The sequence below is a fragment of the Zophobas morio genome, unplaced genomic scaffold (genome assembly GCF_036711695.1).
Source record: "Zophobas morio isolate AGI-343-1 ecotype UQ-CSIRO unplaced genomic scaffold, CSIRO_AGI_Zmor_V1 ptg000002l, whole genome shotgun sequence".
NCBI classification, from domain to species: Eukaryota; Metazoa; Arthropoda; class Insecta; order Coleoptera; family Tenebrionidae; genus Zophobas; species Zophobas morio.
In genome coordinates, this window is record NW_026972107.1 from 18,357,007 (window position 1) to 18,377,513 (window position 20,507).

Consider the following 20,507-nt stretch of genomic DNA (forward strand, 5'->3'; position numbering starts at 1 on the left):
CCATACCTTCCATCCAGTTTCTTGTATTTTTTCTTGCTGTTTTCTTTACTTGTTTATTTAGTTGTTCGTATTCCTTCCTTATTGTTACCTTATATTCTACGTATATGGTTTTAATTCGTTTTGCATTCCTTCTTATTTTCTTCTTAATATCCCAAAACTTCTTCAGCTGTGCTTTTATGCCTTCCTATTTCTTCTCCATGCTGTCTCCATCTTGCTGGTTGTTTAATTTTACTTCTTTTAGCCAGTTGCTCCATTCAGCTGATCTTTTGTTTCGTACATCCATCAGAGATCATCTCTATTGTTTGCTTATCATTATATTCTCAATTTGGTTGTGTCTTCTGATCCGGCAATACCCATGCTATCTTTTTGCAAGTTTTGTGTGGAAATAATGTTTCTCCTATTACCAAATTATTTCCTAAACGTGGCTCTACCAATCTTTCTTCTTGTCGTTCATCATTCCTATACCGTGTTTACCCATTACCTTCTCGATTCCTTCGTTCTTGCTTCCTACTTTGGCATTTAGGTCTCCCATCACAATTATTGTTATGTCTCCTTTCTTAGTCTTGTTTATTGTGTATGATAGACGCTAGTAGAAGTTTCCTTTTTGCTCCTGTAGCACTGGATAACATTAATTTTCCTGATGGAGTTATTATTCTGACCGAAATTGGATTCCAGTGTAGCAGCCCCTTACTTGTTTCTTTGTTTAAAATTATACCTACATCTCCCATTTTTTATTATTTTCTTCTTTCCCTGTGTATCACAACAGGCTTCCATTCGTGTTTGTTTCTGAGTTCTCCTACTCCTGGCCATCCTATTTCACATACTCCTAAAATTTTGATATTCAAAAGGTCCATCTCTTTTAGATATTTCCAATATAGTTTTAACATCCCACGTTAAATTCTAGTTCGCTGTTTTGTTCCGAAAATTGTTTGCTTCGTTTCGGTTTCTGTGATGTTATTTTTTAAGTGAGCTAAGCACCCGATGGTCCTTCTGGTCTTTTTCTACCTCCTCCTCTTCTCTTGTTCCTTTGTTATTATTTGTTTCGTTTTCCTTTTCTTTTTCCTTGTCATTATTTTTTTGTGTCCCGTACTTTCCTTTTTAGTTTTTTGGCTGCAATATTCTTTGCCTGCTTTCATTTCTCTGTTTGCTTGCAATCTTATCTGTGTTTGTATCTCCCGCTCCTTTTTTGTAAGATCATTATTTATATAAACACGGTCATCTTGCACTAGTTTTAATTTTGCTTTGTTTTTCTTGATGTCTTTTTAGTTTTCCTAAAATAGGTGTCCTTGTCTGACCCGTCCGCTATTCTACTTTTACTTGCGTCGATGTCACTGTCTTTACCCACTTTTCTTGAATACGTCTCTGTGCTTCGGTCAGCTATTTTCTTATCTGCTTTGACGCTGCGGAAATTTATTTTATTTATTACTTAGTGAAGGATCTAATAAGTAAATTTTAATCAATTTTCTGCAACCTCTAAACCAATATTAGTGCCCCACTGAAGTTTCGAAGGAGTTTGTTGTTTAATCTTTAAGACGATAAAATTTTATGAGCCAAATTTACTTTGGCGATCTAAATATAAAACGTCAAGGAAACATTAATAAAAATGACCGCACAACTTCTTATAAAAGATAAATAGAAAACTCTAGATTAATGTTATACCATGACAATAATATTTAGCTTTTTCAACTGCACTCAATTTTAATGTAAAAGTTTCTAAGGTTACGTGTTTTGTCTAAGAAACAAACAGAAAAAAGGTAAACCTACATATTCATATTCTACGATCTATGGAAGGTAAGAAAATATGAAATTAGATAATTATTAAAAACATTAAAACAACCGTCTTACATATTCTTAATTAAGTACTACAGTAAATTCCATCAGTCTGCCTGTCTGTCTGTTTGTCTGACCTCCGTTTTGAGTTTTTACCCTAGACATCCAAATGTTTGTAAAAAAAAAAAATAAATTGTGTAATAACATTTTGCAATTGAATTTTGAAATCGAAAAGTTATCGTAAACATGGTTAATTTTTAATAAAAAATACCTGTTTAACTCCCGTCTCAAATTGGTATCACTGCAAAATTTTGCCGTTCTTATCCAAAATTAGAATTGCTTATACAAAATTTTTTGAAAAAGCTGAATTTGTTGTATTGTACCCCAGACGCGAGGAAAGTTCTGTTTAAATAATCTTAGATCATAATTTTTAATATACAGCGCAACTACTGAAAATACATACATGTATACATATATGAACAGTATTATTACGTTAATTGTCGGAAGTCGAAGTTTTGAAATATTTATTCATTATAATGTGCAGTAACAGTATTTTAGTTTAAGGATGTGTCACTTTAAAGTTACATTAAAAATGTGTTTTGCTATTATAAATCTGCAGGCGTTTTAAGTAGAAAAACGTCCGTGAGCCAAAGTTCAACTTCCTTGTAGCTATTAAAGTATCAAAGAAAAACGGCAAAATACAGTAAAAATTATAATGAGACGATACAGTTGAGAAAGTTTGCATGTTATGAAACTTCGAACCCTAATTAAGAAAGCCTTTCGTATATAAAGAACATCTTGAGAAGTCAATTTATATCGCTTATTAAAGTGGATAAGTATATGAATTTGTCTGGTGTAATGAAAAAATAACTCGAGACGCTCTGAAAAGTAATTATACAACATTTAAACGAGACAGATCTCGTTAAGTTGCAAACATGTTGAACGGCGGCGCAAAAAGACCGGAACACGGGAGTTCTGAAAACCAAAGAAATAATCTGTTTCTGGTGAATTAATCCCTTTGATCGCTACTTGAGATTATCATTTTCTTTGTTCCAGTTCTTTATATTCGCGTCTGTAACTAACACATGCCTGATCTTTAAAAGATCAGTGTTATTAAGGAGTTCTGCGGTTTGCCGACTGGGAAAGTAATAAAATACAGTGTCGTTGAAGTGTGAAAGGGACGACGTGCTCTTATTTCTTAAAGCGGGAAGGAAGCGGTAAATTACCGATGAGGCGAGAATATAGCCAAGATTTACACAGTACTCAAGTTCACGACTTCATTTTTGTGTTAATTAAGGTGCACCACCAGAATAAATCGATTCTTTCCCAAGTCCACACAAACACAAACACCAAGTTTGATTGTTTCTGTTTAACCGGTGTCGTAATTCACCCTCGCTGAAAAAAAAACAAAGCACGACTACACGGTGATCCTGATGGCTCCGGAATAATGCATTACATCGCTAATTTGCGCGTATCACAGCTGCACCGGCGGGATTTATAGTGTTTGGGACATAATTAATTTGGACAATGACAGCTCATTAAACGAAATAGACGACTTAAATTCCAGGAAATGTTTTCTTTAAAACCAAATTTTTTCCAAAGAATTTTTTCAAGAAACTCATTTTCCATGATTTTTAGTTTGAGTTTCTTTATCTGATTAATAGAACATTTAATCAAAAAGTTGAAAGATCAGCAGACATGACAATGATTTTTGTTGCCATTAAGACTGTGTCTGTAGAAAGAACTCTAGAAAATATATAACGAATGACATGAAAACGACAAAAACAGCAAACAAATTGGGACAAATTTAGTTATTTAAATATCAGCAGAGATGATTGTACAATTCTGAGATAAAAGTGTGGGACGAGAAAGAAAACAATAAAGCTCAATATTAATTTATTCAATATTATTTATAAGATGTGAGTCGTTCTAAACAATTGGTTATATTAATTTTAACAAAGTATTATGTCCCCGTTTCTTGTTCTTCTTTTTGTTTTGCTGCCACTGGTTTCGTAATGCTGACGAAGTTAACTGACGGTGGTCAACGCTTCGCAGTTTTGGTGTATGCAATGATAAGGATTCCGCTATTGCTCCTAACTTTGTTACACGATTACAAAATAAAAAATTAAAATTAAAAATGGTTTCTTTTGCCATGTAGTTTCTCGAAGATCGTATTGTACTTCTTCTTTCCTTTCTATTTCTTCATTGGGGCCTTGAGCCTGGACGACAGTTTCTTATATTTTTGTCATTCGCAGGGATATTTATATCTGACTGTGTCAACAGATTTTGTTTCGGTCTTAAGTTTTTATCCGATCTGAATTAGTTACTAGTCGAGCGATTTTTCCAATTTTCTGTCCCAGTAGTTCTTCCATTGAGACTGGAGATTGGCCCATCATTTGTTCTGTAGTTTTTGTTTTGTCTCTATGACACCTGACAACTTGACAAGATTTTTACCATTTACAATGGAAAATTTTCCTCTTATATAGGGTATATTTGGGACCTTTGATCGATTTAGAAGATATAAAAAATAGAATTAAGAATGTTTGTGCTGTATTAACACGTGATGGGCTGCTATCTGCATATCTAATTGTTTACACCAATATAATCGTAATTTATCGCTCTATTAAAATCCGCTAAAAAAAAGGTATGTGCTGCAGTTTAAAAAAATATAGGTTTGCGTCGCAACACTGACACTACCTATGCGTCGTATTTCCAATGTACTAAATTAAACTTCTCTCTTCAAGCTAAGTACAATGGTGTTATAGAATTTCAATATCTCTATGCATTCTCAAGATATTAGACGGCGGAGTTTTAACTGAGGCACTCTGTATTGTTACAAGATATCCATGACAAAAAAAAAATAAAATTTGAAATTGTACTTTCTTGTCAGAAAAATATTTTTTCTTTTGCAAGGATTTATTAAACCCACGTAACAATTGGTGTCAGAAATGGGATTCTCGCAAAAGTTTTTGATGCCGCTGACGAGAAGAATGGCTACGGGACATGAATCATCGCAATTTCAAGATTTAATGGAAATGATGAGGAAGATTCAAGAAGATACGAGTCAAAATAAAAAAGAACTGATGACAGGAATGAGGAACAATTTAGAAGTTCTTAAGGTTGAAATTAATACTAAGATGGAGAATCTTTTGGAAGACAAGATTAGGGTGCAGAGCGAAGAACTGGTTAAAGTTTGTGAACAAAGAATGGCCGTATTGAATGAACGTCTTACAAAGGAATTTTCAAAGTTAGACCATAAATTAATTACTGTTGAAACAGAATTAATAAAAAACTCGAAGCTTTGAGAATGGTTGACGTATCTGTCAATCCGTTGACAATGTCAACGAACGCGAGCAATGAAATCATTATTAAACCAAATCCATATGATGATAAGGCTTCGTGGGAAGAATATTTCACTCAGTTCAATATCATAGCCGACATAAATGGGTGGAACAATTCAGAGAAGGTTAATGTACTGGCGGCAATGTTAAGGGATTCAGCTGTGAATGTATTGCAGACTTAGCCGCAGGAAGATCGACTGAATTATGAGAAGCTCACATCAGCACTAAAGCTGAGATTTGGTGATGCCCATTTAGCTCAACTTTTGTATGGTCAACTTCGAAATAGAACACAGCGTCTAAACGAAGATCTTACGTCGTACGCGTATGAAGTTCAAACGTTAGCAAAAAAAGTTTTTGTAAACTCTCCGCTGGAAACGCAGGAATTAGTCGCATCAAAATAATTCGTAGAGGGCATAGAGGATATTGAAGTTCCGAAGATTGTGCGATTATCCAGTCCTCGGACTTTGCAAGAAGCCTTGGTCAAAGCGCTTGACATTGAAGCTGCAATAAAGGCGACCCGGTTGACTAATAGAATTAGAACGGTTGAAGCTGAAGAGTAATATGAGGTAAGGGCTGCCAATATTCAACGTTTGATTCAAGATTCTCCAAGCAATGTAATTCGTTGTTGGGGGTGTGGAAAAAAAGGCCATATACGTTCTCAATGGAAAAGGTTTTTTTGTAAGGAAAACGGTGGATCGAGGCACCAACACAACGTCGGAAAACTTATTGTTGCCAGCTTCGAGGGGCGAGGGCTGGCTGAACAAATAAGTAGAAGCCCCACCATTATCGATTTAAAGGTTGTAAAAGCAGACTCTCTATCGAGAAGACCTTGTGAGGAAACTTGTAAACACTGCAATAAAGAAGAAAAACATGATGTCCAAGTAAATGTTACAAAAATTGTACAATTTGAACTTAATGAAAAAGAATTATTGTTTGAACGCTTTAGAAAAGCTCAATTCGAAGATCCGTCTTTAAAGTTAATTATAGAATGGAAAAATAATAATTACAAGCCTCCTTTCAGGAGGTATCGAACATGAGTCCACTGGTGAAAGCATATTTGGCGCAATGGGACTCCTTGATGGTTAAGGAGAGTGTACTGTATCGTTTGTGGGAGAACGCGAATGGTAGGGAAATTAAAGAGAAATTGGTGGTACCTTTCGCCCTACAATTCGAACTTATCAAGCAGTTACATAGCACCGATTACGGTGGACACTTGGGCGTAACTAAAACTTTAAGAAAAATTAAGGATCGATTTTATTGGGTAGGATGTAGAGAAAATGTGGAAGATTATTGTAGAACATGTGTCGTTTGCAATTCTCGAAAAGGATCAACTACTCGCAATCAAGCCAGAATGCAACAATTTAATGTCGGGTCCCCATTTGAAAGAGCAGCAGTAGATATTTTGGGTCCTCTGCCTGTCACCGAGCGAGGAAACAAATTTCTTATTGTTTTAATGGATTATTTTACAAAATGGCCAGAAGTAATGTCTGTACCAAATCAAGAGGCTGAAACCATCCCGGAGGTGTTAGTTCACCATGTGTTCTCACGGTTTAGTGTTCCCATGGAGCTGCATTCAGAGCAAGGGCGAAACTTCGAATCCGAAGTATTTCGCGAAACAATGAAGATTACGGGTATTAATAAAACAAGTACGACTCCTTTACCCCCAATTTGATGGTATGGTGGAACGTTTTAACAGAACACTTCTAGACTATCTCTCGAAATTCGTCAATGAAGATCACAAAAATTGGGATCAAAAAATTCAACTGGGTTTGCTGGCATATAGGACGGCCGTTCACGAAACTACACAGTACACTCCGGCCAAAATGATGATGGACCGGGAACTGCGTCTTCCTCTAGATTTGGTCCTTGGCGGTTCCCCTAATGTAAATAGTCATATCAGCTCAGGGTGGGTCAGCAATTTGCAGAGAAACCTTCGGGAAGTCCATGAGTTAACAAGGAATCAAATACAATTAACCAGCGACCGTACGAAAGCTAGATATAATTTTAGAGCAAATTGTCCTAAATATAAAGAAGGTGATAAGGTGTGGTTATACAGGGTCATTATAAAATATTGTAGTCAAGGAAGGCCATGACTTTGGTGACATTGTGTGCCGCCTTTTTCAGTTTTGTGCAAAGGATTACACTAATATTGGAATTTTTATTTTTAACGCCACATTAGTATGACATTAGCGGCTGCACTGTTTCAACGCTTCATCAAATTCTGTCAGATGTCAATAATTTTTTCGTTTGTACTGATTACTGGTACGTTTTCCCACACTTTGTGCGTTAATTGACTTGTCTTGTTTTCATTTTTGCTGTGTCCCCATTTGTTCGAACTTTAAGTGTCTCAAAAAACAGTTTTTATCAAAACTACAGATCATTGTGGAATAATCTCAGGTAATGAACACAGAGGAATAACTATAGTCAGTGTTACAAATGACTTTTTTAGTTCTTTGGAGCAATATCATTTCCTATTACCGTAGTGAGGTGTTAAATAAGGATGGGGATGGAGTGTACTCTGTGGAGGCGTCTAAAAACGAGTATTTGGCGAAATGTCCTGTTGTCATTGAGGAAGAATCTTTGAAGACGCTTTAGCGGCGAGTTGTGGCCAGATTTAACAACACTGGTAGCGTTTCTAAGTGAAAACCGACGGGGAGATCTCAAGTTAGTGTTGAAGATTTAAAGATGAGAATGGAACAAAGTCTGAATAAAGCTTTGTCAAAACCCTTTACAGTTTGGAGTACCATACAGCACGTGCCAGGAAATCGTAAAAGAGAAGTTACATATGCATCCATATAAGATTTCATTGGTTCAGGAGCTGCAACCCGGGTTTGGTGATGTCTGTGGGGCCCGCTGTCCCCTGATGGAAATACAAATTCATTACTGAAAATTAAAAAATATCGATTTCGAGAAATTTAGAAATGTTTGTAATGACTAAAAAGCGAAATAATATCTGACCATCCGGTTAATGCAGGAATGCAAAACTTTCGTAGAAGCGCTGCTGCAAATAAATTGGTGGAACTTTATTTCGACAGAACTTCCCTCGCGCCTGAAGTATAAATCCAACAAATCTCACTTCATTGAAAGATTGTAAAAAATTGGATTTTACGATGTTTGTTTTGTGTGGTAACTTCTACAAAGTAAAAACCAGAGACATGAATAACACCCCAGTAGTACCTGTGCCGCGGGGACGCAAATTCTACGGAGACGCCCCATAAATACGGACAATGTAAAATAAGTAGGTGTATTTATTTAAAGCAGACAACAATAATAACACGATTAACTTTAAGTGCTTATGTTTAAACATCGGAAAAATATCCCATAAAAGTTTATTTGATTTGAATGAGTTATTATTATAATTCTTATTTTATCATTATTAAATAAAGACGCGCGTATTCTCACATCTTCGAGAAAATGGAGTGACTCGTTCTTAACTTGATTAATAAAAAATCAAAGGGTCACTAATTTTATTGAATTTATTTTATCTGATGAAAAAAAAATCTGCCGCCTGCGAGTTTCAATCGGTCGGGGTCGTAAGGAGGAAACATTACCACTGCACCACGTCAATTATAACTTACTTGTGGGCTGTGTCCTTAAAGAACAAGGCGGATTAAACTGTAAACAAATATAATAATAATAAACAAAATAAAAACAGATTCGTAAGCCACAAATATAGGAATATATTATTCCATACAATTTTGGTAGTGTTAATTATGCAATATAATGAGCGGATGTGACCAAATTGTTAGTAGGTTTGATTTTTACCATCTTCATGATATTCCTAATGTACTTAACAAAATTTGACAACAATCGACCCAATAAATCGGAGATTACGTGTCTAATAAAAATAGACACAGATGACAAACAGACAAACAAATAGACGGAAACGAGAGATCACTTTCTTCGTACTCTGGGGGTCATGAAACGTCGAGAAAACATGAAACCGGCAAGTCGGCCGATGGACTCGATTACTATACTTCCTTAGCTTACGCTTGGAAAGTAAAGCAATAGATTCCGAAAATCGATGTGCGCTACAATATTGAAAACCTTTTTTTTATCAATTTCTTCTTGAATCACGTGTTAGTAGCGCGGATCTGCGGAACTTGAAGTGTCGCTTATTCAAAAAAACACGGATTAATTAAATATGGAGTATAAACATTCACTAGGCACTACGAAAAGGGAACAAAAATTGGCAAAACAAGAAAAGATGAAAAGGGGTCAACAAATTTTGGATTTTCTAGGTTTTATTGAAACGTACCCGACAAAGAAAACCAAATGAATCAAACTTGTTCATCAACAGAACAATTCTTTCCGGAATTGACAGACATAGGATCATAATCTCAAATAGGTGCCAAGTAAAGTAGTGAAACTGTTTCATCTTTTAGGTAAGTTAGGTAGGCTGAACACCAAAGTGAAAAAAAAAAATAAGATTTAATTTACAGAACAATTCTCATCTGAATTGGAAGCAAATGAGTTAAAATCTCAGGTACATAGTTAAGAGGCCAGGTAGTGAAAATATTCCGTCGCTGCCATCAGAAGATATGGCCAAAAGTAACCCAAAACTAGTGGTGAACCCCAAGCACTTTCCTGACGATAAGTCTAACCAACGGCAATGTTTCTCTATGAGAATCTCGAATTTTCGTTGGCAAATAGTGAAACAATAGAACCCAACTGGCTTAACTCGAGTAGAAAAAAGCAAGCATTGTTTTGTTTTCTATGTCGGCTTTTTAGCAAACTTCCAAAAAGTCGATGATCCGCCCTTACTTTATTTTCTGGATATTCAACGAAAAAAATGGACAAAATTATGTGAACATATTCCCAGTCATGAAAGTGCTGTTGAACACAAAAACTTTCAAATCTGAATTCGAATTTATTTAGAATATCTTGAATGTTCTTTAGGAAACTTAACGCGACGTTTTGCTTTAGAGGAACCAGAGAACAGATTTGGCTTTCTTTGGTCCTATGCTTCCCAGAACCCGGAGAGTCTTCATAACCAAGAGATACTATTTTGTCTATATTATAATCAAGATGTATATGATGACTGAGTAGAAAAATCTTACATTTAAAAGCGATTCATGAATCAAATTTAGGACCTAACAATTTGCCACCTACAGAGCTAGTAAACATTTTTTTTTAATGAAGGTGGAAGTCTTGTGTCCTAATATTTCTATTATGTTAAGAATTGTTTGTACTGTTCCGGTTCATGTTGTTGATACTGAAAGATCTTTTAACGTTTTGGCACGAATAAAAAATGTCCTGCGTTCTACAATGTGTCAAGAACGTGTAACGAGCTTGGAAACTTTTGCTAGCCAAAAAATTGGATTTCGAATACGGGTTGTATTTCTGATATACGATCTAAATAAAAATAAATACTCTGCCCCGAGTCCAGCACAGTCTCTTGACGGACCTGATCTGTGGCAAAAAACCATGACGCAACCTCTCTTTGTGAGTTAGAAGAATTTTTCTTATCTTATTCTTACTCTGATTCACAGATGCTCGATGACATAATTTAACTTCAGATGGGTGTGATTGGTTTCTGTCCATTTTTCAGTCAATCCGGTCCTGGCCATCAAATTTTGTGTTCTTTTTTTGTGATAGTTTTTTCTTTCGTAAGTTGATAGACCATTTCTTCACATAGTTTTTCTTCATAGGAGATTTGTCGAGTTATTGATGCCTCTTCGGTTTCCCCAAATTTTTCAAGTCGTTAATCTTCTCTATTCTTGTGATCATGCTTTTGAACGTTGTGTTTTGTTTTTTTTTTTCTTCTTCTATTAAAAACCCACCCAAATTTCGTCTTTTCATCCATGAAACAATCGCCTGTTTTTTTGGATACCGCTGTTGCAGTATTCTCCCACACCCCTGCTGGATTTATCTCTGATGTCTTCAGATACTGTATCTCTTCTATGAAGAACGATAGATTGTTATGGATAACTGTTTTAAATAAAGCATGGAAGGTGAGCCAGTCTTCGTAATTTCGGACTGTATTTTGTCTTTCAATTTTTCAACCACAGCCTCATATTTCTCTTCAGCTTTCTTGCGCAACTCGTCGACAGTGTACATACTTCTCTTAGAAATCAGTTTTATTGATATGGATTGCTCCATTCTGTTCTGCGATGCAACAATGATGGTTCATTTAACTTATCTGTAAAACAAAATAGTCCTATACATTTACTGCACACAGTTTTAATTATTTCTAAAAACTAATACATTTTATTGTTTATAGAACAGCACCTCAAATGGCATTACAGCCAAGATAACTACGTCATATCGACAAATATAATACGAGTAATCGTAAGCTACCAACAAATCAAACAAAGCCTAGCCTTCAACTGACTTTTCTGACGTTTATTCTTGAGCTGCAAGCAAGTTATTTATTTAAAGGTGCAGTAAAAAGCTTTGGCAGTTTTAATGCGTTTTCTGTGTTTAAAATTAATAAAGGATACTGAATTTCAATGTAGAAACTACATAGATTCTCTGCTACGTCTAAACGAAAAAATAAAAATTAAATGAAATATGCATTCAATGCGCGAGTTTAATTAAGAGTCTTGTATTAAAAGTTATATACGGAACTATGTGTAAATTTTTGCTCCAAATACTGTGGAATTGGTGGTTGTCAAGTGGACAACAGTTTATGCTGTTTTACTTGGTTTCTGTTTAAATATCATTTACATTAAAAATGAAGTTGAAAAGTATTTTAATGTATTTTATCGTCCAAGGGAAAAAGTTGTTTTATAAAGTTCTAGTTTTCCGATTCCTTTAACACACTCTCAAGGTTATAAGCCGGAATATTTATAAGTTATTGTCCTTTAAGTAAGTAGTGAAATTGTTATTAAATTTCATTTTCATTTAACGTTTCCTCAATTATGCTTTAGCGGATAATGCAATAGCATACGTAAATATAAAAATGATATCGGATTTCCAGGAATTTATATGATACATGCTTATTTCTTTAATTTCATCATAATTTATATTTTCTCGGTCTTGCATTTCGATACATTTTTCTTCATTGTATCATCAAACATTTTTTTGTGCTTTGGAGCCGAAATGAGTGTCCTCCTTTTATTTTAATGTTGTAGCAGCGGATTTTTCTCCTAAATGCGGTGGTTATAATACCTTTCAAAAGAGAAAATACAGTTCACAATTACTTCAACCGAAACACAACTGCTTTCTGCATTTTTTACTACATCAGCTTCAGCTGCATGTAGTTTTATAGACGAAATATGAGATTCAAGAGTAACTCGTTAGCCAAACCCACTGAATTCACTTTGTATCGAACTTCCACGGAATTATTTATAAGAATAACTTGAGAAAAAACAAAGCTTATTCAGTATAGTTACGCTGCTTAACTACTCAGATTTGGTAGATTTAAAAAATCAAGTGCTTTCTTACATTATCTTTGACAACAAAAGAAAATCGTTTAAAGGGTTAAAAGTAGTTAATAATTGTAAATGTTTACCCATCTGTGAGAGTTTAGAAGTATTTAAAAATGAACAGAAAACGTTCAGTTCTGATGGATAGTTACTTAATTTGAGATTAATCGATATTTTGTTGAAATTTTTTATATCGTAGAGATAATAAGGTACCTATTTGTGTTAACGTCAGCACAGTTATCTCAAAAGTACTAAGTGAATCACAATAAAATATAAGTATCTAAAATTATATAAGTAAATAAAAACCATTTTTACATCACTTCAATGTCATTCCAGTACTTTGCTGTTACCTTCTACAAATCTTACAATTAATAATTAATTTTTACGTATGTAACTGATTAAATGTTCTTAATTATGCAACGTTTCTTTTTAATCTAACAATTAAAAAATTCTCCGTCTAAGCATCGATCCGAATATTTCCAGAATGATACATAACATCGCTAATTTGTGTGTAGCGCGGCTGAAACGGCAGGATTTATACCGTTCAGGATATAATTAATTCGAAGAATGACAGCTTCATTAAACAAAATAAAGCAGTTTGCCTCAGCCCGATATAATTTATTAAAGTAAAATATCTGAAAGAGTAAGAGTATTACTAAAATTTACGACTTTGTGAAACATATATCCAAATTGCGAGCTGAATTTAGAGCCATTTATTTCGTTTTTTGAGGGGGGTTATAAAATGTTCGCTTCGCAGTTAAAGATAATTGTCTTCTGCACTATGAAAACCATTATCCATTAATCAAAAGAGTTCTGTCTCCGTTTGCCGAATTGAAATTCTACCGCACAATACATGCAATATGAGACGGCTCTATTGGCTTTTCTGATGTAACATTGACTCGACGTCGAACAAAGCTAGTAACGATGCTAATTCCAAAACGCTGCACAGTCTATTAAATTGTTATTTTTTCCTTTTCCGTCATTTGCTGCCTGATATTTACATTCAAATAAAAAATAAATAAATATAGTGTTCGGAACGATCATCTTACGACTTCATTATTTTGAAACCGCCCAACGAACGAAAGTTTTATACGCTGAAATGAAAACTGCCAACCTTAATTGGTTTTAAACTATAAAATGAAGTTATATTCTTTCTCTTAAAAGAAACACTGCAAATAACAAATTACTAACAATTAGAGTTCTTATTTCTGTTGCATGACTGCATAATATAGTTCAATGTTACAAACAGTGGATTGAATGAATTAAGATAAATTAATAAACACTTGCATATAAAGTGTAATTAGTTACAGAATTATGCTGCGCCGAACAGTAATAAATTTTTAATATACTTACTCGTTTATTTACAAAATTTACACCAAGATTGTTCCTCAAGTCTTGTTTTCTTTATCATAACAGTATTCCATTTCAAGCCCAGTTTTTATATTAAAATTTATTTAATAAGATAAATTCATTAATTATGATACGTGCAATGTGATACTAGTAATGTATGAACATAATACCAAGTTGTTTTTAAAATAATATAAACATTATTCGCTTAGAAATTTAATCTTCAAATTTATCCAAACTTTTTTATGTTAGAACAACCTGTACATGCAAATTTAAAAGCAGTCACTCCACTGTTTGAAATTTACAAATAGACAACTGGTAAACTAATTTCGAAGAAACTTACGTTTTCTATTTCATGAACTTACTTTAAACGTGAACAAAACATGAAATTCGACATTTTCCAAAATGAACCAGTTCTAAGTACTTTCTCTAGATAAGCTCGTAAAGCAAAAAAGTAATCAGGCAAAGAAAATAATTAACCTTAAAACCGTTTCTAGAGGAATTTGACTTGATAACATATCAAATGATGAAAGACCTAAAAAGTGCTACTAGTCTTAGCGACTATTACCGCAAATTTTACTACAGTGTAGTGAATTGTATAAAATATGTTATCTTTTTTTAATATACGCTACTTACAACAAGGATTGAAAAAGACAACTGATTACTCAGTGCCAACAAAAAGACGATTTTGTATGAAATTACCCGGCGCCTCCACCATTATTATATCATTAAATAAAAGTGTAGATATTTATCAAACAAAAAATATTCTCTACTTTGAGGAAATCACATATATCAAACAAGAGAAACAAAAGATATTTTTTTCTTTCAATAGAAAATAAGAATAACTCGTATTAAAGTGAAGTTCGCATGTAAAACAAGAATTATATTTAAACGATTGACAAATTAACAACGTTCACAATTTGAATAAATTCAAAATTACAATTAGATGTCAGGAGGTGGTGAAACAACTGTAATTAAAGAACTGTGGTTGAAATTATAACTGTTTTATTCAAGAATAGTCATTATACATATTCACAAGATTCTGAACATTGTTGAACAGGAAATTTCAATGCTTAACTGGTTGAAGTTATTACATTTAGAAAATTACAGTTATTACAATAAAATTTATGAAGTTCGTAGACAGACAAATTTATTTCCTATGCAGGTAGTAGTTTAATAACAGTTTTGACAGTTTCTATGAAACATCTGTATTTTTTCAATTTAACTGTAACTGTCAGCTTAAAAAATACATAAATAATGAAAATTTTTTGTTCATAAAAATAAAATTAATTGGAAGTTAATACAAAAAAGTAAGATATTAAATTTCAATTTTCAAGCTTCTTTCTCAAATTCTGTGAATAAATAAATATTCAACAAAATAACTTTATATTGTAGATAATTTTTCATTAGTACCTAAATTGATTTGTTAAAAGACACATATTAATTGCTTTCGTGATACCAACACTCCATAAAATTAAATTATAAACATTGTAAGCGCAATAAATAATGTGTCACGCTTATTACAATGGAAACGGTGAACATGAAAACCCTTCATAATAGTACAGTGGTGTGTATATTAATTTACTATAATAATTCAAAAACTTTATGGTGCTGTAAAAACTTAATAAAAACGCCAAAAAAAAGTCGCCCAATAACAGAGACGCAATCATTTCCCTGCTTCGGTTGTTCACTTAAAAGAACTGTATAATAAATGTTCCATAATATTCTTTATAAAAACTTTAACATTAACTAATATTAAATTCATAATTCGTATGAATAGTTGAAATGTATTGAAGAGAACTGGAAACGGCATAGAAGTAGCAGTAATGTGCGACGTTAGTAATATGCAGTAAATTGTACTCCTTGGTGAAGCCAGGTAATTTCCTTCTTGAAATAGGCGTAAGCTTACCAACTATGCAGAGGATTCAGTCGCTGATTACGCTCTTCATCTTAGAAAACGGCAGATTTATTTTCACTCGACTTGGATTACTCAACGTTTTATTGTTTCTTTTTGTGCGTAAGAAGTCACCCTATTCGTAGAAATGGACATGTGTGTGCCCAGTTATTGAAGAATGGTGTCATTTTGACGCATATTATTAACAACTAAATTAAAAAAGAGTATAGGCATATTCAATTAAAAAAATAGCCCCTCTTCAACATTTTAGTAAAAATATAGAATAGTTTCGACGCAGGACCAATAAACTACAAACCGAAATTTAGTCGTGGAAAATTTGCAACACCTAAATCAAGCAAATTGTGGAGAAAACATGACTATAGTAGGTGTACATTAATAACTGCATTCAGGTTCGAAGTAGATGAAATGTTTTAAAGATTTCTAATTTTTTTATAACAAAAACGTGCTCAAATTTTAGAACTACGTCACAAACGATTTTCACTGTAGCCATCATTGTTCTGGCAGCTGAGTCAAATGATGTAAACTATAAAACCAGATGATCAAAGTTATTATCATTATTATTGTTATTAACAATTTTAATTGACAATAGTAATAATACTAAACTGATTAATATTGTTTAGATAATGCCACCGTTGTTGGCGAAATGCATCAACAATTTTTGTGATTTTTACTTCCCGAGGGTAAGCCAAAGACGTATTGTAATAATAATAATCCGATGAATGACTACTTTCAAGTTATCTCGATTTTTCATGACACCTACAGTAAGAAAAATTAGATCTTCCGTGTCCGTCTGTGTCGACTATCTGTTTGTGTGGATTTTTATTAGACAAATAATATGCGAAACTACTAGACCGATTGTTTTATATGTATTTTAAGAATATCGTATAGATGCTGAAACACTAACCAAAATGTGTCTAATCATCCCCACCAACAATGTGATGACGTCACGACACAATATTTAATAGTAAATGTTATTTAAACTGAATCAAACAGCATACTCCTATAGATGTAGTCCATGAATCCGTCTTGATTTTTTATCCTGGGCATCCAAATTTTTGCAAGAAAATCCAAATATTATTATAATAATAACCTTTTATACTAGTATAAGCGGAAGAGAAATCAGCTCAATAGCACAGAGACCACCGTCCCTCACTTGTAACTCGAAGATCGTAGATTCCAAGCGCTCATGGAGGGAAGCTTTTTTTCTTAAACTATGACTCTTATTATCTATATCTTTTTAATTAAAAGAGATTATCACACAAAATACAATTTTATGATTTTTAAATAAACGGAATTCGTTGAACTGTAGTACCTCAGGGGCGAGGAAAGTTCTATCTAAATAACCTTAGACCCATTTTTTATTTTCGGTATTGAAGGGTAGTAAACGTTATACTGTAAATGGAAACCCGAATTTTAACTGACACAAGTTTCTCCTTTTAAATAGTTTCGCAAAAAAACAGTGTGACAATACTAACGATTAGAATAAAAGAATCTTCTGAAAGTTCAATCAATGCACTAGCATCAACTAAGGTACCTTATTATTTCCGTAACGCTCAAAATTTCACTACATTGTAGACGCATTTCATGAACTCCGTTGCCATCTTCTGGTATAAAATTTTTGAAAATATTGATGCAGTTAATTCTGCTTATTCTAAATACCTAACAGCATCTAGTCTTTAATTCGCGATTTTTCAGTGTATTATCATCTACTGGTAGTAGTATCAGTTTAGAAAATTCATCATGAAGAAGAATATTGAATCTATTCGAAGGAATTGTAAGACCAGATAGTTCACTTTCCTGTCTTTAAATTTCCATGCCTTACGTGACGGCTTAAAAACATTTTGAACTGCTTCTTCTTCGTTAGTGCAGGGTTTATATTTACTATTTTAACCACCAAACAATGATATCTGGGACAGCAAGAAAAAATTCTTGCGTTTCCTACTTATCACTTTCACTAAAAATTAAGTAGCGTGAAGTACCCATCGTATTTTAATAAACGTCAGCATAAATAGCAGTAAACAAGTAGCATAATACGCTCTCTTATAAAAATGCTACCTGAAATTTCTCAGCTCATGTAAAAACACATGACTTCTAAACTGTGTCTTTCGTACTCTTTTTTTGTCAGTAGAACAGTATTGGTCTGTCGACTATCTGAAATGTATAAATTAGCTACATAGTGAAACCAATCATGTTGTCTGTATGAATAAAATGTGGACTAAGTGATGCGCGTACATATTTAAATATATAGGTACGTCTTTCGCCACAATTTGTTTATATTTTAGTATCTTACATTGAAATGTTTTAAAACCCACCACTAACCTGAACATGAAAAGCCTTCAGGCAAGCTTCTACGAGATCCAGTGATAATATACGATACATTGGTAAGTTTGACCCTGAACACAAAATGAAGTGACATTCGAGATTTGAAAACTATAGTGATTTGTCTGCTGTAATTCTATTGCCTCGCCCTAATTTTAGCCTCGCCCTAGCTTAATATAGATGTTGATCCACGTGTCATCCACACTCAGTTCAGCTACCCTGACTTGGCCCTTTCGGGATCGAGAAACCAGGACTAGCAAGTTCTATCTATTACTGCTTCTCCGCAATTGATACCAAATGGTTGGCGATAGGCCCTGGGGTGTTTAAAGGTACGAGGAAACCAGGTCGTTGTGAGGACGACAAGCGCGGTTATCATGGCAGGCCCACCGGTACCCGAACCACAGAGCCTTCTTGAATGGTCTCCCACTACTGATTACCGAGCCAATAATGTCCTAATGGTCCGAGAAATTGGATGATGGTTCCGAGTTAGCCTTACCCGTATGAGACGAAAGGGGACAGTGTACGCTTTTATGAGATGGTTGACCCGAATATAAAGCCCCCCACATCTTTGAAGTCAAAAAATCCTACTGTTTGTAGGCCACAAACCGCGATGTACTGGTCTGAGTATACCAGTCCCTGTCGTATTGAAGAGCGCGACACTGGATCGTAAGGTTTCCATTAACCAATTGTGCACGAAACTGGCACAGGGAAATATAAAAACTCTATCTACAGATCAGGGAGCTATTTGGGCAGCGTGATATCTAGAGCGAGTTAACTCAGCAGTTGTGAGGTTGACGAGTTACCCGCTTTTTCACATACTCCAACAGACTTGTAAATCGAAATTTATTTCGCATCTAACAAGCTATCCATCCTCTCTCGGTGGACAAAACCTAGAAATTGGATGCGCGCCGTCCTTCGCTGTTAACCACATTGGTGTTAGACTCGAGGGGGTAGAAAAAAGCTTCTTGATGGTGGTGTCTTCCTTCAGGGAATGCCTTAAAGCCGAAAGGCGAAGAAGGTGGGGTTGCGACGGCGTTCCCACCAGGATCACCATGTTAAGCGATCCTCTTCAACAATACAAGGTTGTTCGAAAAATATAGGGATAATATGTCATGTTTCTGACGGAACTCTTTCTGACAATTTTGTCAAATGATTCGCTAAATTTAAATATTTTGGGTTCTCAGTTAAACTGTATAATAGCAGACAACGCAAAAATTGAAATTTTGTTAAGATTTAACACGGAAAATTATTACTAAAGGAATTTATTTACCTTATTCACAGAGTGTCAGTGTACGTTTTGTTAAGTGAGGAACAATATACAGCCAGAGCGGGATTTTAACAACTGAGCTATCAGGTCTATACTTATGTTTCCACTCTTACCAATATGTTATTGTCCCGCCACGGCATTCCCTCTCCAGGGACAGCGCGGTCGAACTGGAGTGAAGGAGATGAGAAATGCTGGCCGGTGTGACTTGATTCACTATCTAAGATGCCAGAAACCGTGAAACAGAGACGATAACGGCAGAGTTACGCGAATAACCATGGTCTACCGAGCAAACTGCTGAAGACAATAAAATTGTTGCGGAATGGACGAGCAAAAGTAAATACAACAGCGAAGAACCACACAGATCTCCAATAGAGGATATTAGTGTCGCTTGGTCCGTAATCAGTCCAGTGCTGAATTAGCTAATATAGTCTACGGATGAGTGAAAGGGTGAGACCAATGAGAAAATAAGCTAGAGTTACAAATATTCTAGCTGCTAATTTGACAGTGGTATTTGCGAAAAAATACAAAACGACGTACTTCTGAGATATTTGCTACTGAATGTTAATTCATGTTTTGTAATTTTTACCATATATGCAGATGCTCATTAAAAAAAAATCGTAAAATAAAAATGATATCTGTATTAACAGGGACTAAATTGGCTTCACACTCTTTCTTTCAAATTACTCTGACGTGATGACCCTTGTGCAAGGTTTCGTTCAATTTTGTCAAAAATTATACCGCGCCTCCCACAAGCAATATCTTGCCATCGTCGCAATCTATCGAGGGTTTCTTGTTCAAACACTGCTACTGAGACGTCATGTCAACACATTTATTGGTTTTGAGAGGTTGATATAACCGCCTCCCATCCAACTTTATGAAAAATAAATCCAAAAGGTAAATACAAGAAAGCTAACCGTTTTCGTAATGTCTTCTTATTCCAACTGCAATAAACCCAACATACCTTTTTACAAAAGCGACGAAACGTCTTACAAACAACTTGTTTCATTTTATCTCAAGATGGCAACCTAATTGAACCGAAATTTACTAGTTTGAAAGGCGAGTGCGCACCTATTAACCACACGACGTTCGCTTAATTCCGACCTCCCCAGCTGCTAACGACACTTGATTGCTTTTTAAGGCCCATTCAGATTAAATACAACGCACTTTGCCGCAAGGCT